Here is a 10000-nt window from a genome sequence, read left to right as displayed (position 1 = left end):
TGTTATAAGTTATATGTTTCGAGTGCTTAAATCATTATTGTTCGACATTTATGTGAGGCATTGTGTGCGTCCCTTATGAAAGTAAGTGTTTTCATGAAGTTACTCTTGTGATAGATCGTGTATTTGGGCTACATGCGAGCGCACGTTGCTATTAGTAGCGATTAGCATGCTAAGCGGAGATTTAGCTATGTTCTGTTCTTATGTTGATTCGATGTAACAAGGATGGGTTCATCCTGTTAAGTTAAAATTTTGACTGTTTAATGTAATATGGATGAGATATTAAAGTGTTAGAGATGTTAAAGTGTTGGACTTGGAATAAAAACCCGTTTTGACAGGAATAACAGTCAATTGCTTGGTCATTTTAACAGGCTTGTCATGTTGCGTGACATTATTAGGATTCCTCCGTCAAACCTATTGTTATTGTAGGCTTTATTATTCTTGTACCATGGGAGTCAATGGCAGCCCCTAGAACCGTATGGTAACTTTTTCTGAAATTTGGCACACTCATTAAGGACAGTCCCTTCTTTACTCACACCAAGTTTCATGTCTCCCACTAGACCACGCTAGCGCCACCAGCGGGTCAAAGTTGGACTTTTGTTAACACACACAACTTTTGAACCGTTTGACCGATTTTCAAAAATGAGGTACCATTGGATTCCTTGGATCAAGACGAATTCGACGTTCAATGGCGCCAATTTTCGGTTGTATAGATTTTTCCGCTATTACCGGTTTTATCAAAAAACCTTTGAAAGCTTACTCCTCCTACAATTTTTCTCAAATCCCATATGGTAACTTTTTCTGAAATTTGGCACACTCATTAAGGACAGTCCCTTCTTTACTCACACCAAGTTTCATGTCTCCCACTAGACCACACTAGCGCCACCAACGGGTCAAAGTTGGACTTTTGTTAACACTGTAACTTTTGAACCGTTTGACCGATTTTCAAAAATGAGGTACCATTGGATTCATTGGATAAAGACGAATTTAACGTTCAATGGCGCCAATTTTCGCTTGTATAGATTTTCTGTTATTCCCGGTTTTATCAAAAAACATTTGAAAGCTTACTCCTCCTACAATTTTGGTAAAATCTTCTACAACCGTTTTTCCAGTATAGCCACTCAAATTCAGCAGAAAAGCCGCCAAACAGGAAGTGAAGTAATATGTAAGCAAATCTTTGAGATCTCAATCTAGGTGACAGTGGTACAGTGGTAGAGAAGTCGTTTAGTAATCAGAATGTTGTTAGTTCAATTCCCTGTCAAAGCGTCTTTCTGCAAGACACTTATTTTTTTCCCTTCTTCACTCTTCTTTCCTCTATTCTTTCCTTCTTCCACTCTTCTTTCCTTCTTTTACTCTTCTTTCCAAAATTGTGAAGAATATACATTTCCCCCTGGTTTCGCAATCTTTGGAGGAATCCGCATCGCTGCTTGCAGCTATATTATTGATATTGTTGTTTAAAAACGCAAAAGTACTTTTTATCCGATTACTCGAATAATCGATGGAATACTCGATTCCTAAAATATTCGATTGTTGCAGCCCTAATATAAACTAGTTAGCTACTAAGTTATACTTCAGTATTATTTCATTAATAAACAATATAAGTAGGAATTGGGCCATGGCCCTTCAAAACGGAATGTTCCGGGGGGCTGAGACAGTTCACACACACACACACACTCCCTCAGGAGAGAGGGTCTCACACACACACACACACACACACACACACACTGAGACAGGTCTGTGAATGATCTGATGAACTTGTGTGGCCTGGTACATGTGAAGCTGGTAAAGGTCTGGTTAAGGTTTGTGGATGTGATGCCAGGTTTTGTCAGTGGGGGATGGAGTGTGTGTGTGTGTGTGTGTGGGGGGGTGTTTACTGTAAATGTGTGAGCTGTTCTCAGCCGCAGGGTTTAGAGGTGAGATCATTGTCTGAAACACACTCTCTCTCTCTCACACACACACACACACACACACACACACACACACACACACACACAGACACACACACTCTTCACCCACAGGGGGGGCACCGGGGGCCGCACAGGGCAAGTCTGGCGATGCCGGAACATTCCACCACTAATCGCCACTTACTCAAAGCAACGCTGTTGGACTGTGGAAGGGTTTAATATGTGTGTGTAGAATAAAGAGAGAGAGAGAGAGAGAGAGAGAGAGGGAGAGAGAGAGAGACGGAGAGAGAGAGAGGGAAAGAGAGGGAGGGAGGAGGAGAGAGAGAGAGAGAGAGAGGGAGAGATTTTTTATTTTTTTTTTATTTTTCAACAACTTTTTATTATAAGCTTTGAAAAACACACAAGAACATTATCAGATCATTTGACACAATATTGAATGAATAAATATACAAAAAAAAATACAAAAAACAAAACATATGATTTAATCAGGGGATCCAGCCCTCTTCAAAAAAGTAGCAAAAAACACATTTTCATCCTCAATTTTACACAGCGCACCACAGTGACACCATGTCTGTTCAAATGAATCAAGGTTTTTCATTGCCTTATAGAAACGAAAATCAATTAAAATACGAGATCTCACTAAAATTGAGAAAACTAATACCAAGTCTTCACTAGACATTTGCTCAACTTTGTTTCTTCGACTGACATAGATAGCCATTTTTGCTTGACCAAGAATGAAATTTATCAGTTGGCATTTATAACGTTGTTTCCGTACATATTTAAAACCAAAGATAAAAGTCTCTGATGAAAAGATTTCGTGAAGCTGAACAAAGAGCATTTGCAAAATAGCAAATAAAGGTCTTAGCCTCACACACTGCATAAAAGCATGAAATACAGTTTCTCTTGAAAAACAAAATGGGCACTCTTGGCCTACATCGGGGTTTAAAACAGAAACAAATGCATTGACTGCAACAGCACCATGCAGAATTCTCCACTGCAAATCCCCAATTTTCTTTGTCAATGGTGACTTGTAAAACGCTCTCCATTGAGGTTTAAAACTCTCCTCTACCTGCAAAACAGTACGCCAGGGTGTGTCTGTTCTCTTGTCCAGTATCTTTCTATTTAAGGACTTAACACACGTTTGGTACAAGGCTTTACCCTTTGCTGGCTTTGGACCCAAGAATGTCAATTCATCACATTGCAAATAAATCCCAGTGCAATCCATAAGATTGGGAGACAAAGTAAAGTTAGGGAAAGGATCACTGCAGTCTGGACTGCACAACCCACTGATGAAGTCTCCAGCATTTGTAACTCTCCACTTGTTAATGAAGCCCGCCATTTCTCCAGGAGTTGGGCAATAACACGGATGGATCTCACACCCAAATGATCTGCAACATTCCTGGTATTCCCAAAGTCTGATCCAGCCAACCTAAATAAGTGGCCTAGTGTGGTGACTCCAGACCTGAGCAGGCTAAAAGTAACTGCATGAATTGGCTTTTCACAAGTTATGTCCAGTCTTGAGCCATAGATCAGAGGTTCCTTTAAAAACCAGTAAAGAGAACTTGTGCTGTGTGCCCTTTGCACTGTTAAAAGAGACCAGACTTTAAAAAGATTTGAGTAAAATATGGGGAATCTGCTCAGGTTGATCTTCTTCGGATCCACCAAGAATAAATTCCTCTCCAGTCCCAATCCATCAAAAGTTCGTAAGATGGCACAAGCCACAGACTTCCAACCACAGTCCACAGGCCCTGTGAGTAGACGCTGCACAAACTGTAGGCGAAAAGCCGCTGTTCTGCTCTGTAAGTGAATAAGTCCATGTCCACCTTCCCCTTTGGGCAGATATAAAACATTCTGTGGTACCCAATGCAGATTGTCCCAGAAGAAGTTTACCAAGATTGACTGGATTTTAGACAGCAGGTGTGTTGGAGGATCTATACAAGCAAGCCGATGCCAGAGGGAGGATGCAGCCAAATTGTTAATAATAAGGACAAGCCCTCTGTAAGACAATTTACTAATTAAAAACTTCCAGTTGTGAAGGCGTCCCTTTATTTTTTCTACAGAACCTTCAAAATTTTTCTGTATGAACTTTTCATCCCCTAGAAATACTCCAAGATATTTAAAACCTTCCCTGGTCCAATGTAAGCTATCTGGTAAACATGGCCCTCCATCTGACCACTTCCCAACCAGCATAGCTGTACTTTTAGACCAGTTAACTTTTGCAGAGGAAATGGCTCTAAAATCTTCAAACATATTCAACATCACATTCACATCCCTCTGCCCGCTTACGGGCATATGCAGACACCTGAAAGGCATTTCCACAATTTGGAATAGTCACCCCATGTAGCTCTTTTCTTAGCCTTATTAAAAGGGGCTCTATTGCCAAGGCATATAGCATACCAGACAAGGCACATCCTTGTCTAACACCCCTATGCACTTTAAAAGGAGCACACAAGTCACCATTAACTTTGAGCATACTCTCAATGTCACAATACAGAACTCTTATTAAATCAATAAAATGTGGACTAAAGCCAAAAGCTGCCAGAACACTCCACAAATAGTTGTGCTCAACCCTGTCAAATGCCTTCTCTTGGTCTATAGATACCAGACCAAACTCCAGGTTAAAAAACTTGCCTAAATCAAAGATATCTCTGATAAAAGAGATATTATTGTGAATTAGTCTACCTGGTACACAATAGGTCTGGTCAAGGTGGATGACCTGCTCCAAAACCTTGCTCAGTCTATTGGCCAATGTTTTAGAGAGCAGTTTATACTCACTACAGAGTAATGACACAGGCCTCCATGACTTTATGTCATTCAGGTCACCTTTTTTGGGCAGCAGAGAGAGCACCGCTCTGCGGCAACTCAGTGGCAGTCGCCCCTTGGCTAAACTGTCACTAAGTACAGCCAGTATATCTTCACCCATTTCGGGCCAAAAGGACTTATGAAAATCAATAGGAATGCCATCGACGCCCGGAACTTTGGCACATTGCATCCCTTGGAGGGCTATGTCCAGTTCCTCTAGGGTCAAAGCCCTACCGAGGTCTACATTAGCCTCTGTGGACACCTGAGGTAATTTGTCAAGAAAGACACTGTCCTCAGCCTGGTTCTGGAAGATCTCGCTTTTGTATAGCTCCTCATAGAAGCCAACTGCTCTCCTGCGTATGTCGGCATGGTCAGACAGCAGTGTCCCATCCTCTGAACGTAGAGCATGAATAAATCTTTTTTGTCCATTTTTTTTCTCCAAATTAAAAAAGAATTTTGATGGTGCATCCATCAACTCCGCACTTTGGAAGCGGGACCTGACCAGAGCTCCCTGTGCTGTTATACCTAGTAGTTTAGCCAATTCATTTTCTTAACTCTAAAATTTTCAGTGTGGGCCTGCTGGCCTGTGTTTTCAGCTAAGTTCTGAAGCTCAATTATTTCTTTTTTCTAATGTTTCCATGCTTTGAGTTATGTCCCTTGTGACATTGACAGTGTACTCTTGACTTAGCTGTCTTATCTGCACCTTGGCAAATCCCACCACTGCTGTAATGACTGGAAGGAAGGTTTTGTTGTTCTAAAATCATTCCAAAAGTATGTGAACACATCCTTAAAATGGACATCAGACAATAAATTAGTATTAAAATGCAGTAGGAACTTTTTGGCTTAACAGAATTTAAAGAAAAAGAACAAACAACTAAACTGTGGTCTGAAAAACCGACTGGAATGATGGAGCAGTTTCTAAAAATACTACGCTGGTGTTTAAAACCATAAAACCTATCCAGTCTGGCCAAAGACAATAGATTGTTATACGCATGAACCCATGTATACTGGCCTGTCACTAGTGTGGAAATTCCTCCAAATGTCCACAAGGACATTTGAATTTTTCAACTCAATGAGCCGTCTTCGTGAGGGCATGTGCGGCTCAACATGGTTCCTGTCTATGGCTTTTTCAGTACAGTTAAAATCCCCTCCCAGAAGTAAAAACTCTGTGAATCAAAACCATGTAAGGCATTTTCCAGACTATTTAAAAAAGCATTCTGTCAATTGCCATAGTAGGGCATAGACACAAATAAAAACAAAAAATGATTTTCAAATTGGGCTTTTACTTTCAAAAGTCTACCTTTGGCAATTTCCTCAACTTGATATGATAGGGGGGTAAAAGTGCGAGAAAATAAAATAGCAACCCCACCACTATTTGAGGTGATTGTGGCTTAAAACAGACAGCCCATTCAAATTCTTTGCCCAGTCACTGCATTCAACGCATCAGAATGCGTTTCCTGAACAAAAACAATATCAAACTTTTTTTGTTTTATCGTTTCAAACAAAACAGCTCTCTTTTTCTGTTCCTCATTAGCCCCGTTTTATGTTTAAAGAGGCAACACGAATTTCACCCATGATAAAGAATAAAAATAAAAAGAGCTGTACACACACTTCCATCACAGAAGACAATAATTTAGGCTTTGTCATTGCTACTCAATAGAACCTTAAGCTTGGTCAGCATTTTTTTCAAACGGTAGACCTCCTGTTCAGTAAAACAGCCCTCATGCATAAATGACCTCGTCTTTGAAATGAACTGTTCCACATCAGGGAAATAATCATCAATTCGTACATTTCTCACATGCTTTGTTTCCTTCAGAAACGTTTTAACGTCATCACTGCTGTAAGTGCGGTTATACCCACTCTGATGCAAACTGCAAGTTATGCTGCAGTCTGAGAAATCACTCTCACTCTCGGCATCAGACGAGCTTAAGTCAACGAGTTTCTTTTTAGCACTTTTATTTACATGAGAGCGTTTTCTCTTCTCTGGGGGTAGTTTAAAAATTCTTGCATCCATTTCCATTAGATTTACATCCGTTGCTGTCTGGACTTCACTATTGTCAGTTAATGTAACATTGTTGTCTTGTAGAACATCTGCGCTTTCACGTTCGGCATTGTCCACAACACTTCCCTCCGAACTTGCCATCTCATTTAGTGAATCTGACGTATTTTTTCCTTGTTCCTGAGGAACATCTGCGTCGTCTGTCTCACCGACAGTAGGTGAAATGGTTGCCGTCTCACCAGCACAAGGTTCACCAGTCTCGGCAGCCTGCTTCTCCCCTGCATCACCACTAGGCCTACCAACGTTTTCGCTCTGTCCAGAAGCATCATCTGAATTTCCTCGTTTATCGGGACAAGCGCGTATGAGATGTCCAGTTAGACCGCAACCAAAACATCTCATAAAGTTCGTGGTTGCATAAACAACATAATTAAAGTTATCAGCCTTTACATTCAGTGTCAGATCTAATTCATCTTTGTTATCTTTTAAAACCATGTACACGAAACGCCTAAAAGACATGACATGTTTTAAAAGCGGAGATTTACTCGCAATTGGAATCTTCTTGATCTGCGACACTACTTTACCATGCCGTGAAAGCGTTTGTAATAAAACCTCATCTTTAATGAATGGTGGTACGTTCGACAAGGTTACTCTTTTGGACGGGGTAGAAAGTGGAAGGACAGATGTGAAAACACCATTGATCGATACTCCACTTTCAACTACCTCGTTGGCCATTTCAGTGGTTCTCAAAAACAGAACAACAGCGTTGTTCATGCGGGCCGCTGATAAAATATTACCATGCCCTACAATTTCTCCAATAACCAAACTACAATCTTCTACGCTGGCAGTCGATGCAATTTTGATTCCATGACGCCTCGTAAGCTGTTCAAAACCCATACCAGGGACAGCCATACCACCAGCACAACGCTGGGAGCAGACGCCCGGGAAACACCACACACAAAACAAACAAAAACACCCTACGTGCTGTTTTCACTAACCAAAACAAAAATAAACCTTAATGTTCTAGAGAAAAAAGTACATTAAATATAAGGATAGAAAAAGCTAGAAAAGTTTGGAAAGAACAGTCGTTCCTGGCACAGCGGCCAGTGCTCCTCACTCACTCACGTTTCCGCGTTTCCCACTCGCTCCCAGCATGCACTCAGAGAAAGCAAGAGAGAGAGAGAGAGAGAGAAGAGAGAGAGGAGAGAGAGAGAGACAAGGACAGGAGAGAGAGAAGAGAGAGAAGAGAAGAGAGAGAGAGACAGAAGGAGAGGAAGAGAGAGAAGGAGAGAGAGAGAAGAAGGAGAGAGAGAGAGACAGGAAGGAGAGAGAGAAGAGAGAGTGCAGAGAAAAGCTCCCAACTCTGCATGTAGAGCTGAATTAGGCCAATACCCTCTAATATTAAAGATCCAAAAACAAGCCCTAAATTTCTGGAATCATATTAAAACAAGTGACCCACTCTCCTTTTCCTACAAAGCCCTATGCTGCCAGGAGTTGAACCCACAAAGGAGTCCCCTCTGCTTACTTGTCCTGAGGCTGGGTGAACCATCACCCACCCAGGTCATTACACAACGACGACCTCAGCCTCAAAACTCAAGATCTCAGATAATCAGACCCAACCAAATCATTATGAAAGAAAAAGAAAAATATAGAGATCACTGGGCAAAATTAACAAAATCCCAGAACAAATTAGAAACATATGTATCACTAAACAGACAGTACACCGTGGCAAATTACCTGACCACAGTGTCTGATAAAAAAATGCGGAAAACTTTAACTAAAATACAGACTGAGTGAGCACAACCTGGCAGTAGAAGTCGGCCGACACAGACAGACCTGGCTACCCAGAGAGGAGAGGCTGTGCTCCTTCTGTAACCAGGGAACAGTAGAGACGGAGCTACACTTCCTGATTACTGCAACCATAACCAAAGTCTTAGAGACTATTATTTTGACAAAATAACACAAATATTCCCAGAATTCCAACATCTAAATGATCTGGACAGACTCTCAGTTCTACTGGGAGAGGGAGGACTGCTGTAGACTGGCAGCAAAATATGTATCAGCATGTCATGAGCTCCACAATAACATGAACCCCCTGTCCCAGATAACTAATATTTAATGTTTAATAATTAACAATGAACCTGTTATATGTTTCTATACCACATTGTTACCACCTATAACTTATTGTTTGTTTTTATTTATTTATGTTTATTGTGCTTGTACATTTTATGTAAACATGCTTTGGCAACGTTGTATTGTATGCAGTCATGGCAATAAAGCCTTTTTGAATTTGAATTTGAATTTGAATTTGAGAGAGAGAGACAGGTGAGAGAGAGAGACAGGAGAGAGAGACAGGAGAGAGAGAGACAGGAGAGAGAGAGAGAGAGAGACAGGAGAGAGAGAGACATGCTGCTACAGGAGAGAGACAGGAGAGAGAGAGACATGCTGCTACAGGAGAGAGAGAGACAGGAGAGAGAGAGACATGCTGCTACAGGAGAGAGAGAGAGACATGCTGCTACAGGAGAGAGAGAGAGAGAGGTGAGAGAGAGAGACAGGAGAGAGAGAGAGACATGCTGCTACAGGAGAGAGAGAGAGAGAGAGACATGCTGGTACAGGAGAGAGAGAGACATGCTGCTACAGGAGAGAGAGACATGACACAGACACACACACACACATTACGTGGTGTTTGTTTGGTTAAATCTGAACCCCTCCAGTAAGATTGGGCCAGACTCAAGAACAAAAGTAGGAACACATAGAATGACCATAACAAAGAAGCCAAACACACACACACACACAACACACACACACACACACACACACAACACACACACACACACACACATGACCATCCCTGCTCAGAGCTTACACAGAGTGTTAGTATCGCAAATGTGTGTGTGTCTGTGTGTGTGCACCACCCAAAGCAGCTTAGCATGAGGCAGCGAATTGACCAAGCAGCAACATCACTGGAAATGCACAGAGATTTGCTACGGCAGTAATGTACGTGTGTGTGTGTGTGTGTGTTTGGCTTCTTTGTTATGGTCACTCTATGTGTGTGTGTGTGTAAAGGGGTTTAATGTTGCAATATTATGTCCTGGTGAGTCCCCATGCACACGTGCCACGTGCCGTGGCCATCAAATGCCAGCGGTGGAGAGCGGTGGGGGCTGGGGGGTTAATCCAGGCGGAACAGCAGGAGTATTACTCTAATCCAGCTGAATGACGGACGGGCAGCGCCGCAGATTACACTGATTTCCACTCACCACACCCACACCCATACACACCACACACACCCCATATACACTAC

This window comes from Clupea harengus, chromosome 16 (assembly GCF_900700415.2).
Source record: "Clupea harengus chromosome 16, Ch_v2.0.2, whole genome shotgun sequence".
Lineage (NCBI taxonomy): Eukaryota > Metazoa > Chordata > Actinopteri > Clupeiformes > Clupeidae > Clupea > Clupea harengus.
The sequence above is the reverse complement of the archived record's forward strand: the minus strand, read 5'-3'. Positions refer to the sequence as shown.